Source organism: Bos mutus, chromosome X (assembly GCF_027580195.1).
Source record: "Bos mutus isolate GX-2022 chromosome X, NWIPB_WYAK_1.1, whole genome shotgun sequence".
NCBI classification, from domain to species: Eukaryota; Metazoa; Chordata; class Mammalia; order Artiodactyla; family Bovidae; genus Bos; species Bos mutus.
Window position 1 is genome coordinate 77,676,595 of NC_091646.1, and position 16,679 is coordinate 77,693,273.

Below are 16,679 nucleotides of genomic sequence, written 5' to 3' on the forward strand. Positions count from 1 at the left end.
TTTATGATGGCCATTCTGATTGGTGTGAGGTAATACCTCATTGTAGTTTTGATTTGCATTTCTCTAATAATGAGCTATGTTGAGTTTAACCAACCCCGTAAAGTCTTTGGGAATTGCATAAGGGCATATAGGAAATGGAGAAACATTTGTTCAAGAAAATCCAATAAATCACTATGAGAACACCAAGAGTCTGGCACTTTAATTATGACTTGCTCCCTCCCTACATGCCAGCTCAGTGTGATAGAAGCTCTACTCCAAGAGTGTGGACAAGAACATGGGGCTCTTCCCCTGCCAGCTCCTGGTCTAGGACAGTGATTTCTCCTCAGGAGGGGCAGGTAACCAACATGTCTCATCTGCTCAGCCCCATATTATAGAAACTCTATTCTGGGAAGGCATGACTAAGAGGCCTGGGGCTCTCTTCCACCACCCAGACCCTGTTCATAAGGATGAAACTGTACCCCAGTATGGCAGACCAAGAATATTGGGCCCCAATTGCCCACTCCATAGCTTACTATTAGAGTGGAGGTTCCACACTGGGAAAGACAAGCAGATAATACCAAAGGATATAACCTCCCCAGCTCCCTGCTCATAAAAGAGGAGTGTTGGTCATTCCAAGAGGGGTGGGCTTCTGATAGACCTGCAACTCTTGAGGGAGAATATAAAGAACAGAGAGTTTAACAGCTTTCCCTTAGAGGACTGACTTTATTTGAAACAGAAAGTCAAGAAGTTGAAGAACAAGAGCTTTAGAAGCCATTAAGATAGCAACAGGCAAAACAGGGAGAAACAGCTGACAAGAGTCCTTCTAGGGGCAGAGCAAGCTACAAAGACTGCTCTCAAGAAGAAAAAAAAAAGCTGTTCTGAAAGACTACACCATGCTTACACCTTAAACATTGTAAACCAACTATACTTCACTTAAAAAAAAGATTAAAAAGACTACCCCATATTTTAGTTGAATAAGGGGCCTGACTTTAATGGAATAAGATTTTAATTGGTTAATTAGAACAAGTTATGGAGAAGGCAATGGCACCCAACTCCAGTACTCTTGCCTGGAAAGTCCCATGGACGGAGGAGCCTGGGGGGCTGCAGTCCATGGGGTCGTGAAGAGTCAGACACGACTGAGCGACTTCACTTTCACTTTTCACTTTCATGCATTGGAGAAGGAAATGGCAACCCACTCCAGTGTTCTTGCCTGGAGAATCCCAGGGACGGTGGAGCCTGGTGGGCTGCCGTCAATGGGGTCGCACAGTCAGACACAACTGAGGCGACTTAGCAGCAGCAGCAGAACAAGTTATGCCCCAGAGTATTGTAAAACTTCAGTGGCAGTTAAGTTAGGTATAGTATTGATAGCTTATGGTGAATGATGTCAGATTCGTGATCTCTAAAGAAAAAGATTTAGATTTGGGACCAGAGACCAGGCTTGACCACTCAGGGCTCTTGTGTGGCAGAAGTTTTGTTACAATGAAAAGGGACAGAGAAAGCTTCTACACTGACATCAGAAAGGGCTGGAGAGTACCCCACTTGCTAGTCTTAGCTAGGGAGCTACATACTTTTTATATTGGTTATTATTGCTAAGTCGCTTCAGTCGTGTCCGACTCTGTGCAACCCCATAGATGGCAGCCCACCAGACTCCGCCATCTCTGGGATCCTCCAGACAAGAATACTGGAGTGGGTTGCCATTTCCTTCTCCAATGCATGAAAGTGAAAAGTGAAAGTGAAGTCGCTCAGTCGTGTCCGACTCCTAGTGACCCCATGGACTGCAGCCTACCAGGCTCCTCTGTCCATGAGATTTTCCAGGCAAGAGTACTGGAGTGGGGTGCCATCTAAATCAAAATAATATCTCAAGGTTATAAAAATCTTCCTAGACCCACTCCCACAATTTACATTTTAAGATTACAGGATTAGAACTAACAATAGAAAGATCTTACCAGACCCACTATCATAATATACATTTTAAGATAACAGGGTTAGTCAGAAGGTTTTCAAGAAGGAGAAACTATCCTCAAGCAGGATACATTGTTATCTAATCCTTGAAAGTGAAAAGTGAAAGTGAAATCACTCAGTCTTGTCAGACTCTTTGTGACCCCTGGATTGTACAGTCCATGGAATTCTCCAGGCCAGAATACTAGAGTGGGTAGCCTTTCCCTTCTCCAGGGGATCTTCCCAACCCAGGGATCGAACCCAGGTCTCCTGCATTGCAGGTAGATTCTTTACCACATGTTGTGGTAAAGAATGAGCCACACGGGAAGCCGATATAATCCTTAGTACCTTAGTACGAAGTTTAAGCTGAGTTGTTTTTTTGTGTAATCATCAGCTCTGGGCTTAAAGAAGAAAAACCATTTTATGTGACTAAGACTCAGAATGTAGCCTGGCGGTCTACACCCCATGGGGTCACAGAGTCGGACACAACTGGAGCAACTAACACTTGGACCTAACATTCCAGGTTCTTATGCAATATTGATCTTTATAGTATCAACTTTTACCTTCACCACAAGACACATCTACAGCTGAGCATCATTCCCACTTTGGTCCAGCCATTCATTCTTACTAGACCTATTAGTAATTGCTCTTCACTCTTCCCCAGTAGCATATTGGACACTTTCTGACCTGGGGGGATTATCTTCTGGTGTCATATCTTTTTCCCTTTTCATACTGTCCATGGGGTTCTCCAGGCAAGAACACTGGAGTGGGTTGCCATTTCCTTCTCCAGTGGCCCAGGTTTTGTCAGAACTCCTCCCTATGACCCATGTGTCTTGGGTGGCCCTGCATGGCTCCTAGCTTCACTGAGTTACACAAGCCCCTTCACCATGACAAAGCTGTGATCCATGAAAGGGACTATGTTCATGCCCAAAGCTGAACCCTTTGAAGAAGTTTATAAGGTGGAAACAGATTTAACTAAATTAGTCTGGTCAAGCCACTAAACAGTAAACAAGGAAATTATAACAAAAATGGACAGCTCTAAATATAGAGTTGCTATATTATACAAAATGTTTAGTTTTCAACAGAAAATTATGAAACATGCAAAGAAACAAGAAAAGTGGCAGGAACAGCAGGAAACAGAAACTATTAGAAGACTCAAATGTTAGACCTAGCAGATAAACTTCAAAGTGAAACAGGAGGAAAGAGGGCAGGGCACGACCTTTAAAAGAATTACATACCAGTTGAGGATATGACATAAAATGACTAGAACCAACTAGGTCCAAGATGGCAGAATATTTGACTTCCAGTAGACTTTGAGCCTCATTATATGCTCATTTTAATATATTAGCATGCTAAATGGCACACTTACAGGCACCATAACAGTTCTCAGATCAACCATAAAAAAGCAAAAAGTGGGGGTGGCCCAAATCCTGGAAATCCTTGCCCCTTCTCCAAAATAGTTGGAATAATCCTCCCAGTCATTTGTCTATGAAATACTCAGCCCATGAAAACTAACCACACCTTATTTCAGGGCCTCTCACCTTCTGAGATGGTCCACACTCTGTCTGTGGAGTGTGTTTTTCCCAAGGCCACTCTTGCCTTTTGAGATGGACTCCATTCTGTCTATGGAATGTATATCTCTAAATACACCCATTTTTTACCTATCACTTTGTCTCTCACTGAATTCTTTCTGTTATGAGACATAAAGAACCTGAACTCCATTAAGTCCTGAGACCAGGTGTGTGATTTCAATGAGAAGGCTATAGGTTTAAGGCCCAGTCTGGGTCTCAGCTGGGTTTGAGTCCCAATCTGAGATGTGCAGTTTCAAAATCAGCTATTAAATTTGCTCAAAGAAGTAAGAAATCATGTATAAAGATGTAAGGGAAAGTATGAAAACAATATCTCATCAAATAGAGGATATAGTTACAAGGCTTCCCAGCTGGCTCGGTGGTAAAGATTCCACCTACCAATGCAGGGGACACAGATTTGATCCCTGGTCTGGGAAGATTCCAGATGCCATGGGATAACTAAGCCCATAAGCCACAACTACTGAGCCCTCATGCTACAACTACTGAAGCCTGTGCACCCTAGAGCCTAGGCTTCACAACAAGAGAAGCCACAGCAATGAGAAGCCCATCTATGGAGTGTGTATCTCCTTAAATAAACCTACTTTCCCACTTAATTCCTGGGGTAGTGGCCCTTGCCTGCACGCTTGTCTCCCTCATAAGAGTCCTACATTAATATGCCTACTTCTTGCCCATTGCTTTGTCTCTTTCTGAATTCCTTCTGTGCTGAGACATTAAGGAACCCGAGCTTCAGTAAGTCCTGATGCCAGGTGAGTGATTTTGTTAGGGAAGCACTAACTGAAACTTCCTGCCCTGGCCAGGCACACAGTAACAACTTGCATGAACTATCTTAACAACAGGAGGTCCTGGTAAAGAACACAGAACTAACAAGCTACCAACAACCGAAATAATTCAGGAAAGGTGTAAAGGACAGAGGGGGATGCCAGTCCATATATCCTACCAACCTCCCAGAAAACGTCTTGCTGGAATCTATCTTGGCTGAGCAATGTGCATGCCATGGAGGAGGGACCCTGAGTCAGAGTCATGGGCCAGAGATAACCCAGAAACTAACCGCAGTACCATAAAACCCGAGATTGTGAGCCACGTAGCAGAGTAGTTCTCCTGGGTTCCCTTACCCTCCTGCTCTCCACCCAGATGCCCTTTCCCAATACAGTCTCTTGCTTTGTCAGCACAGGGGTCTCCTCAGACAATTCCTTTCTGAGTGAACTATCTAACAAAGTGTTAGACAAGAGCCCACTCTGAGGCCCTGGAAGGGGTCCTCCTTCCTGCAAAAATTTTAATTAAAAGACAGCGGCTTCAAGCATCAACAAGACAACTCCTTAAAAGACAATATTCTTTCTTGATCTTGTAACATGACCTACCATGATGATGCTTAGATCTGGATTATGTAAACCATCATACATCACTTGATGTATAGCCCTCTGTCTCAAAAAACATATAACTGTATCTTGACTTCTAAGGGCCAGAACAGTTCTCAGAGCTTTCTGAGATGCTCTTCTCAGGTTATAATCCTCAAATTTGACTTGAATAAAATTTTTCATTTCTTTTTTGGATCAACCAATTAGTTTTTCATCTACAGGACAATAACCAAAATGAAAAAAATAAGCAGAGGGACTAAAAGTAGCTCTTTGGGGCTAGCAGAAGAAAGGAGCAGTGAACTAGAAGAGAGTTCAATGCAAATTATGCAATTTGAAGAACAGATTGTAAAAGGAATGAATAAAAAAATGAATAGAGCATCAGACAAATACGGGACACAACTAGGTACACCAGCATATGTGTAATGGGGAAGCACAAGTGGAGACAGAGAGAGGAGCCAAAGAATTCAAAGAAGTAATAGCTAAAATCTACATGACAAGAAGCTTAACCAACTCCAAGCAGGATAAATGCAAAGAGATAGATACCTAGGCACATCATATTCAAAAATGTTAAAATCCAAAGAGAAAACCTTGAAAGAACAAAGAGAAAAATGACTCATCTACAAGGTAACCCCAATAATATGACAAGCAGTCTTCTTTTTTTGGTTCCACTGGGTCTTCATTGCTGCTCACTGACTTTCTCTAGTTGCAGTGAGCAGGGGCTATTCTTCCTTGCAGTGCACATACTTGTTACTGGGATAGCTTCTTTCACTGCGGTGCACAGGCTCTAGACACAGGGGCTTCAGTAGTTGCAGCACTTGGGTTCAGTAGTTGTGGCTCAAGAGCTTTAGTTGCTCCTTGGCATGTGTGTCAGGAAGGGCGGCGGTGAGGAGACACCCCTCGTCCAAGGTAAGGAGCAATGGCTGCGCTTTGCTGGAGCAGCCGTGAAGAGATACCCCATGTCCAAGGTAAGAGAAACCCAAGTAAGACGGTAGGTGTTGCAAGAGGGCATCAGAGGGCAAACACACTGAAACCATACTCACAGAAAACTAGTCAATCTAATCACACTAGCACCACAGCCTTGTCTAACTCAATGAAACTAAGCCATGCCCGTGGGGCAACCCAAGATGGGCGGGTCATGGTGGAGAGATCTGACAGAATGTGGTCCACTGGAGAAGGGAATGGCAAACCACTTCAGTATTCTTGCCTTGAGAACCCCATGAGCAGTATGAAAAGGCAAAATGATAGGATACTGAAAGAGGAACTCCCCAGGTCAGTAGGTGCCCAATATGCTACTGGAGATCAGTGGAGAAATAACTCCAGAAAGAATGAAGGGATGGAGCCAAAGCAAAAACAATACCCAGCTGTGGATGTGACTGGTGATAGAAGCAAGGTCCGATGCTGTAAAGAGCAATATTGCATAGGAACCTGGAATGTCAGGTCCATGAATCAAGGCAAATTGGAAGTGCTCAAACAAGAGATGGCAAGAGTGAATGTCGACATTCTAGGAATCAGTGAACTGAAATGGACTGGAATGGGTGAATTTAACTCAGATGACCATTATATCTACTACTGTGGGCAGGAATCCCTCAGAAGAAATGGGGTAGCCATCATGGTCAACAAAAGAGTCCGAAATGCAGTACTTGGATGCAATCTCAAAAACAACAGAATGATCTCTGTTCGTTTCCAAGGCAAACCATTCAATATCACAGTAATCCAAGTCTATGCCCCAACCAGTAACGCTGAAGAAGCTGAAGTTGAACGGTTCTATGAAGACCTACAAGAGCTTTTAGAACTAACACCCAAAAAAGATGTCCTTTTCATTATAGGGGACTGGAATGCAAAAGTAGGAAGTCAAGAAACACCTGGAGTAACAGGCAAATTTGGCCTTGGATATGGAATGAAGCAGGGCAAAGACTAATGGAGTTTTGCCAAGAAAACGCACTGGTCATAACAAACACCCTCTTTCAACAACACAAGAGAAGACTCTACACATGGACATCACCAGATGGTCTACACCGAAATCAGATTGATTATATTCTTTGCAGCCAAAGATGGAGAAGCTCTATACAGTCAGCAAAAACAAGACCAGGAGCTGACTGTGGCTCAGACCATGAACTCCTTATTGCCAAATTCAGACTTAAATGGAAGAAAGTAGGGAAAACCACTAGACCATTCAGGTATTTCCTAAATCAAATCCCTTATGATTATACAGTGGAAGTGAGAAATAGATTTAAGGGCCTAGATCTGATAGATAGAGTGCCTGATGAACTATGGAATGAGGTCCGTGACATTGTACAGGAGACAGGGATCAAGACCATCCCCATGGAAAAGAAATGCAAAAAGCAAAATGGCTGTCTGAGGAGGCCTTACAAATAGCTGTGAAAAGAAGAGAAGCGAAAAAGCAAAGGAGAAAAGGAAAGATATAAACATGTGAATGCAGAGTTCCAAAGAATAGCAAGAAGAGATAAGAAAGCCTTCTTCAGAGATCAATACAAAGAAATAGAAGAAAACAACAGAATGGGAAAGGCTAGAGAGCTCTTCAAGAAAATCAGAGATACCAAAGGAACATTTCATGCAAAGATGGACTCGATAAAGGACAGAAATGGTATGGACCTAACAGAAGCAGAAGATATTAAGAAGAGATGGCAAGAATACACAGAAGAACTGTACAAAAAAGATCTTCATGACCCAGATAATCACGATGGTGTGATCACTGACCTAGAGCCAGACATCCTGGAATGTGAAGTCAAGTGGGCCTTAGGAAGCATCACTACGAACAAAGCTAGTGGAGGTGATGGAATTCCAGTTGAGCTATTCCAAATCCTGAAAGATGATGCTGTGAAAGTGCTGCACTCAATATGCCAGCACATTTGGAAAACTCAGCAGTGGCCACAGGACTGGAAAAGGTCAGTTTTCATTCCAATCCCAAAGAAAGGCAATGCCAAAGAATGCTCAAACTACCGCACAGTTGCACTCATCTCACATGCTAGTAAAAGTAATGCTCAAAATTCTCCAAGCCAGGCTTCAGCAATATGTGAACCGTGAACTTCCTGATGTTCACGCTGGTTTTAGAAAAGGCAGAGGAACCAGAGATCAAATTGCCAACATCCACTGGATCATGGAAAAAGCAAAAGAGTTCCAGAAAAACATCTATTTCTGCTTTATTGACTATGCCAAAGCCTTTGACTGCGTGGATCACAATAAACTGTGGAAAATTCTGAAAGAGATGGGAACACCAGACCACCTGATCTGCTTCTTGAGAAATTTGTATGCAGGTCAGGAAGCAACAGTTAGAACTGGACATGGAACAACAGACTGGTTCCAAATAGGAAAAGGAGTACATCAAGGCTGTATATTGTCACCCTGTTTATTTAACTTATATGCAGAGTACATCATGAGAAACGCTGGACTGGAAGAAACACAAGCTGGAATCAAGATTGCTAGGAGAAATATCAATAACCTCAGATATGCAGATGACACCACCCTTATGGCAGAAAGTGAAGAGGAGCTAAAAAGCCTTTTGATGAAAGTGAAAATGGAGAGTGAAAAAGTTGGCTTAAAGCTCAACATTCAGAAAATGAAGATCATGGCATCCGGTCCCATCAATTCATGGGAAATAGATGGGGAAACAGTGGAAGCAGTGTCAGACTTTATTTTTCTGGGCTCCGAAATCACTGCAGATGGTGACTGCAGCCATGAAATTAAAAGACACTTACTCCTTGGAAGGAAACTTATGACCAACCTAGATAGCATATTCAAAAACAGAGACATTACTTTGCCAACAAAGGTTCGTCTAGTCAAGGCTATGGTTTTTCCTGTGGTCATGTATGGATGTGAGAGTTGGACTGTGAAGAAGTCTTAGCACCGAAGAATTGATGCTTTTGAACTGTGGTGTTGGAGAAGACTCTTGAGAGTCCCTTGGACTGCAAGGAGATCCAACCAGTCCATTATGAAGATCAGCCCTGGGATTTCTTTCGAAGGAATGATGTGAAAGCTGAAACTCCAGTATTTTGGCCACCTCATGTGAAGAGTTGACTCATTGGAAAAGACTCTGATGCTGGGAGGGATTGGGGGCAAGAGGAGAAGGGGACGACAGGATGTGATGGCTGGATGGCATCACTGACTCGATGGACCTGAGTCTGAGTGAACTCCGGGAGTTGGTGATGGACAGGCAGGCCTGGCATGCTGTGATTCATGGGGTTGCAAAGAGTTGGACACGACTGAGTGACTGATCTGATCTGATCTTCCTGTGTGCTGTTCTGGATCTGTCAGGAATCCTCTGTTCCTTATTAATTCCTAAATATTCAGGAATTAAGAGGAGAGGCAAGCCTCTCCCATGGCTGAGGGATCCAGGCATTTCCTTCATTAGTTTTTCAATATGGTGATAAATACCCTCTTTCTTCTTATGAACCATATGGTAAAACTGATACTCTCTCTTTAATATGGATCGCCTATGTTTTGTAAGTCTGGAATTTTAATCTTTATCTTTGCTGAGAATAACTACAGTATATATGCCCAAACCATGTTGACTAAAACACCTTTGCTCAATCAGAGCTTTGGTCCCTGTGTCTTTCTTTCTTTCTTTCTCTCTCTCTCTATTTCTGGCTGATTTCCTGGAACGCGAAAGCCGTCTGTAACCCAGGAAATATTAGCCTCTCTCCTTCTTTCCCTTTCTCATCATCGACTCTGGACCACCAGGTTCCAGTCCATTAAAGGACATCAACACATGTGGAATCTTCCCGGACCAGGGATCAAACCCTTGTCCTCTGCACTTAGCAGGTGGATTCTTATCCACTAGGCCACCAGGAAAGTCCCAAGTAGGCTTCTTATCATAAACAGTGGGTCCAGAAAACAGCTAAAATTTTACTCAATCGTGAAAGTCTATATACTTTGTACCCATGATCTGGAATAAAACAATGTCTGCTCTTGCTACTTCTATTCAATATTGTACCTAAAATTCTAGTTGGGAAAAGTAGGCAAGAAAAAGAAATAAGAGGCATCCATATTGGAAAATGTTGATAAAAGAAAGGACAAGTGAGTGGTTCAGCAGCAAAGAATTCACTTGCAATGCAGGAGACTGTCTGCAATGCAGAAGACACATGTTCAGTCCCTGGGTCAGGAAGATTCCCTGGAGAAGGAAATAGCAACCCACTCCAGCATTCTTGCCTGGGAAATACCATGGACAGAGGAGACTGTTGGCTACAGTCCATGGGATCCCAACAGTCAGAAAGGACTTAGTGACTAAACCACAATTTAAACAGTGAATTATTTCTGGGAAGGTCACCTTCCCTTCGGGGAAAGCAAGGGAGGATGTCTTAGGCAGATTACCTCACTAGTGCTGACCAGGAAAAAGAAAACCTCACAGACTAATTGGCTTAAAATTCAATTCCTAGGATAGCCTGCAAGTACAATTTGGTTAGATATTAAATATCAGTGGAGCTTAGCACAAGTCACTCCATTTTGCATTGATTGTTTCCTTTTTAACAAAAGAAATAAAACCATCTCTGTTTGCAAATGTCATTATATAGAAAATCCTAAGGAACCAACTGAAAAACAATTAGAACTAATAACAAATTTCACGAGGTTACAGGATAGAAAATTAAACTACAAAAATCAATTGTATTTCTATAGACAAGAATGAAATAAAAAAAAAAAACTCCATTCACAACAGCCTGAAAATAATAAAAATACTTTCAAACAAAATTAACAAAAGAAGCATAAAAATTGTACTCTAGGAAATGCAAAACATTGTTGAAAGAAATTAAAGAAGACCTAAATAAATGGAGAGACATCCAATATTGACTCAAGGCTTGTGCTGGATTCTCAGCATGGCCCTGTTCAATGCTCTCCTGCAGCTCCCATCCTTCTCTTCCACCCTCTCTCCCAACCCAAGAACCCAAGATTCATGAAGGAAATCTTGGCAAGATGGATGGTTCAAGCTTCCCAAAATTACACGTGTATTTTTTTTAATACTTATTTATTTGGCTGTGCAAGGTCTTAGTTACTTAGGATCCAATTCCCCAAGGTAACTGAACCTGGCCCCCTACATTGGGAGCCTTGAACATTAGCCACTGCACGACTAGGGAAGTACAACGCAAGGCTTTTAAAACCGACTGTACTTGACATGCCAGGAACTCTTCCTAGGAGGCAAGGGCATCTTGGGACAAATCCATGATGTCATTGTCCTTCTGGTATTCTAAGGGCTAAAGAATAAAAGAGACTAGTGTTAGTCGTGCAGTCCTGTCTGACTCTTTGCGACCCCATGGACTGTAGCTGGCCAGGCTCCTCTGTCCATGGGATTTTCCAGACAAGAATACAGCAGTGGATAGCCATTCCCTTCTCCAGGGGATCTTTCTGGAATCAAACCCAGGTCTCCCACATTGCTAAAGAAAGTCTTTAATGATGGTCCTGTGAAACTGGATAGGGCTCTCGCCCTGTATAAACATTCTAGCAGCTTCTCTTTGAATTCACATCCGGGTTTCACCACTCTTAGTATGTAAGCCGAGACCCTCAAGTAATCATCCAGGCTCCACCCACCCGAATAACCATCCTGATCCCACCTTAGCTAACAACCCTAGCAACAAATATTCAAGCAATCCTACCTCCCTCAAATAAAACACAGATTTTGCCCCTCATTTTAAACCCTTAGGCCCACCCTACACCGTGCTTCTCCAGAATTCCAGGTCCTGCTCTCTAATTAGCCGGGTTTTAGTCATTAAGTCTCCGACTCATGTACTATAGCTACCCCATGCACTATAGCCCTCCAGACTTCCTCTGTCCACGGGATTTGGCAAGAATACTAGATGGGTTGCCATTTCCTACTCCAGGAGATCATCCCACCCAGGAATCGAACCCGGGTCTCCTGAATTGCAGGCAGATTCTTTACCCACTGAGCTACAAGAGAAGACCAACTAGGCTATAAAACCTCAACCTATTATTCCTGACAATTCCAGCCACACTCCCAGTGCGTTTATAGACTCCGCCCCCTTGACTAACATTTCAGGCCTGCCCCTCAGCCACTGCCCGCCCCCAACCCTCTCCAGGCCTGGCCTCCTCAGAAATACCACTTGAAACCCCGCTGACGTAAGTAAATATCAAACTCCGCACCCACAGCTAATCTTACAGCGTTCAACTACTCCAATAACCCTCTCTATGTCACCTCCTAGAGGAATATTCTAGGCTAAAACCAGCACCCTCCAATCACAGCCGAGCGCGGGCCTCCATATTCACACTCATTGGTCCCACCAAGAGAAGTGAAGTTGCTCACTCGTGTACGATTCTTTGCGATGCCATGGACTGTAGCCTACCAGGCCCCTCCGACCGTGGAACTTTCCATGAAAGAGTACTGGAGTGGGTTAGCCATTTCCTTCTCCAGGGGATCTTCCTGACCCGGGAGCGAACCTAGGTCTCCCGCATTGCGGATAGACGCTTTACCCTCTGAGCCACCAGGGAAGCCCTCCCACCAAGGGGAGTAACTAATAATCCTGGGCCCGCACCCTCGGAACCAGGCTGCACTCCGACCACGCCCCCGGAAGGCCACGCCCCATCACGCACCCTCCTTGGGGCGCAGGCGCAAGGTGGCGCCGGCCCTGCGTACCAGCGCCGCCACGTCGGCCGCAGCTCGGGCCGCCAGGGGGCGAGCTTTCAGCCGCGCCAGGAACTGTCTGGCGCTGGCATCCTCGGGCTGGGGACCGCCACCGCCTGCGCGAGTGAAAAGAACAGATCAGGGCCCACCCTGAGTCTCAGCGAACCCTCACGGGCCCCTACGATCAAAGACCTAGAATCCCCCTCAAGATCCCCGAGACCACTCCTTTTTCATAGTCCCGAAGGTCACCGACTGTGCCTTTCACCTCCCTGGACCCCCGACTATCACGGGAATGCCCGTGGACCCCCGCCTGCTCCCACGATATCGCCGGAGAGCTATTTAACTCCAGCACTCCTGGACACCTCCTAACACCCTGGGAATATCTCGAGGTTTCTGACGGCCCCCCCGACACAACCCCAGATTCCAAACTCTTCCCCCCAATATCCAGAAGGACCACGATTCTCCCAGATGTCCCAACAGAACACGGTCTGCTCCCTGTGGCCCAGGCACCCCCGATTCCCCTCTAGATGTCCTAGGTAGCCCCGCTGGTCCATGTAGCCCCGGATGGCCCCTCCACCTATCCCCAGAGGCTCCAGCCTAACCTCCCACAATCCACCAGACCCCCGCCTCCCCCCGCCCAGTGCCCAGGTGTCCCCAATGACCCTGGGCAGACCCCTCCAGCACACCTCCCCCGAGACTCCTTGAGTCCTGGGTCTGGTGCCGCCCCCGCGGCACAGGTGTGGGTGTGGGTGTGGGTGCGGCTCCTCGAGCCCAGCTGGGGTCGCTGGGCCGCTGCCCTCCCCCGCCGCCGCCCCCGCCGCTCGCCGCCGCCGCCGCCACTCGGGCGCCAGGGCTGCTTTGTTTACCACCTGTCAGAAGGAGAAGGTGAGGAGCAGACAGGAGGTGCGAGGGCTGGCAGGGACGCGCCCACCACCCTCCCACCCCGAGCCCGGTACCTCCTTTGCTTCCCCTAGGGTCCGTGCCGCCCCCCGGGCGCCGCTCCATGACCTGTACTTGGCCTGGTGGACGCACGGCCGCCCGCGACGCGTTGGGAGCGCTCGGGAGCGCTCACCTGGTGGCCAGCCGGGGCCTGGACGTGGCTGAAGCCGGCCGGTCCCGTGCTCAGCGCCCCAACCAGCGCAGTGACCTACCTGGCAGCCGCCAAGGTGTCCTGGCCCTTGGAGCCAGCGCGCACTCTTGGCCTCTCCCTGCCTCAGCCGCTGCCTCTCTTTCCACCCAGGGGATGTTGTTATTCCAGTGTCAGAGGGGAAAGTCAGGGCCCAGAGAAGTTAAAGGCCCCACCTGAGCTCTGACAACTAAAAATGGGGTGCAAAACCGGAATCCAGGTTTACCGAGGTGTACTGCAGCCTCCAGCAGAGCTTTCCACATCTTACGTGGAAAGTCTCTCAGTCGTGTCTGACTCTTCGTGATCCCATGGACTGTAGCCCGCCAGGCTCCTCTGTCCATGGGTTCTCCAGGCAAGAATACTGGAATGGGTTGCCATGGCCTCCTCCAGGGGATCTTCCCCACCCAGGAATCGAACCCGTGTCTCCTGAGACTCCTACATGGGCAGGCGGATTCTTGACCACTGAGCCACCTGGGAAGTCCCTTCCACATCGTAGGCACTCAGTCAATCTGCACTGAATGTTTCCCTACTGGGGAACTGGAAGAATATGGTGGCCTGAGCAGTGGGGGCACCCTGGGAGTCTTTGGGAGCCCTGGGAGGTGTCAGGGCCCTGAGCATGATAGGGTTGGGGGACCCCAAAAGTAGGGAAGGGCAGGTCTCCTGGAGAGTGGAGGGGCAGTAGGAGCCTGGACTTGAGGAAGCTTTGAAGGCATAGGGTGTGTGTTGGGGCGGGGACACTAGCCAATGAGAGGGGAGTAATGAGGCTCCTCCTAGGTTTGAAATGGGGCAAGAGTGTCTGGAGACAAAGCCCCCAAGATGGAAGCCCATGGGCAGAGTGCTACTCTAGTGACAGGAGGAATGGGGAGGGGTGAGAGAAGGCCTGTGGCCACCACTTTGTGGAGGAAGAAACAGGCAAAAGATGTGAACACAAACTTTACCAAAGAACATATACAGATGGCAAATAAGCGTGTGAACCCTGCTTAATATGATTAGTCTTTAGGTAATACAAGTTAAAATCATGGCAAAATGCCACTACACACATATTAGCATGGCCAAAGTTAATTAAATGTCTGACCATACCAACTGTATGTGAAGTTGTCCAGGAAATGGAACTCTCATATACTGCTTCCAGGTTCAATACTTGTTCAGGGAACTAAGATGCCCCGTGGGGCAAGAAAAAAAATCGAGCACCCCTCTTAGCTGTAGCCATTCCTGAAAATAATTCTTTTGCCCCTTTTAGCATCACTTGGTTCATGGATGTAGGTCAGTCCCTCTAACAACCCCACCCAATTCTTATTAATTTAAGCAAATCTTTCTTTTCTTTAGGAGATTGTGGGTTAATTGACATAAAATTTGATAGGTTTTGAACCTGTGACAAAACCAGTTTCAATTTGCTCAACATGCAGCAAGTCAAATGATGAGACACCAAGATCTGCAGCAGAGAAAGGAAAGTGCCTCCCAAAAGGCACAGGGCTTGAGATATTTATGAAATAAAGAAGCAGAGTTGTCTTTGACCCAGGAAAAAGTGATTAGAGGTAGGGAAAAGGTGACCTAACAGGTGTTCTGTGCAGGTGTATGAGTTTTATGCTGCTTCAGGGGATGCATGTGCAAAAATGGAGGTGCACCATAATCTGAAGGTGGACCATGTGATGTGCAAAGGTTATTCATCATACCCCTGTGCAGGCCCAGTTTGGGGTTGGCTAACCAATCTTAGCCAGTTTGAACTGGACAAGATCTAACTCCAAGTTCCTGAAAAACAACACAAAGCCCTCATTATTATAGCAACCCATATGTCAGAGGTGTGGTGACACCTATAGATAATAGGGAGTGGTGAAGGAGTCAAAAAATAATTAAGGCAAGTTTGGTCAGTGAAGGCAGGTTACAAAGCAGAGCGATCTTTAACAAGCTGTTCCCAAATCTGCAGTTCTGTAAGACAAGCTCAAGAATCTCTGTCACCAGGACAGAAACATTGACCCTATGGGGCACAGTTTCAAAGTGTTTACATCTGTGAGACTATCACTACACTCAAGACAGGGAACATAATCCTCACTGCCAAATGTTTTCTCCTGCCCCGTGTGACTCTTCTTTCCTTACTGCTGTCCTCCCACCCCGACACTGATATACTTTCTTGCACTGTGTATCAGTTTGCACTTTACTTGTTGTTGTTCAATTGTTCAGTCATGTCCAACTCTTTGTGACCCCATGGACTGCAGCATGCCAGGCTTCCCTGTCCTTTACCATCTCCCAGAGCTTGCTCAAACCCATGTCCATTGAGTGGGTGATGCCATCCAACCATTTCATCCTCTGTCATCTCCTCCTCCTCCTGCCTTCTATCTTTCCCAGCATCAGGGTCTTTTGTTTTGGGGAGGCACTTTCCTTTCTCTGCTGCAGATCTTGGTGTCTCATCATTTGACTTGCTGCATGTTGAGCAAATTGAAACTGGTTTTGTCACAGGTTCAAAACCTATCAAATTTTATGTCAATTAACCCACAATCTCCTAAAGAAAAGAAAGATTTGCTTAAATTAATAAGAATTGGGTGGGGTTGTTAGAGGGACTGACCTACATCCATGAACCAAGTGATGCTAAAAGGGGCAAAAGAATTATTTTCAGGAATGGCTACAGCTAAGAGGGGTGCTCGATTTTTTTTCTTGCCCCACGGGGCATCTTAGTTCCCTGAACAAGTATTGAACCTGGAAGCAGTATATGAGAGTTCCATTTCCTGGACAACTTCACATACAGTTGGTATGGTCAGACATTTAATTAACTTTGGCCATGCTAATATGTGTGTAGTGGCATTTTGCCATGATTTTAACTTGTATTACCTAAAGACTAATCATATTAAGCAGGGTTCACACGCTTATTTGCCATCTGTATATGTTCTTTGGTAAAGTTTGTGTTCACATCTTTTGCCTGTTTCTTCCTCCACAAAGTGGTGGCCACAGGCCTTCTCTCACCCCCTCCCATTCCTCCTGTCACTAGAGTAGCACTCTGCCCATGGGCTTCCATCTTGGGGGCTTTGTCTCCAGACACTCTTGCCCCATTTCAAACCTAGGAGGAGCCTCATTACTCCCCTCTCATTGGCTAGTGTCCCCGCCCCAACACACAC

General features: G+C 45.9%; 1 protein-coding gene across 4 annotated transcripts in view; it reads right to left on the bottom strand.

Annotated features, from left to right (window-relative positions):
* GPKOW (G-patch domain and KOW motifs) overlaps nucleotides 1-13,418 on the bottom strand; it is a 35,327-nt gene extending 21,909 nt beyond the window's left edge. For 2 of the 4 annotated variants that reach the window (XR_011463153.1, XM_070365415.1), the window contains exon 1: nucleotides 12,129-12,348. The gene's annotated coding sequence lies outside the window, so the exon portion shown is untranslated. Of the gene's footprint in view, nucleotides 1-10,980; nucleotides 11,065-12,128; nucleotides 12,349-13,402 lie in introns of those variants that run through there. The other 2 variants (XM_070365416.1, XM_070365417.1) reach the window with 2 other exon arrangements.
* Nucleotides 13,419-16,679: the final 3,261 nt, after the last annotated feature.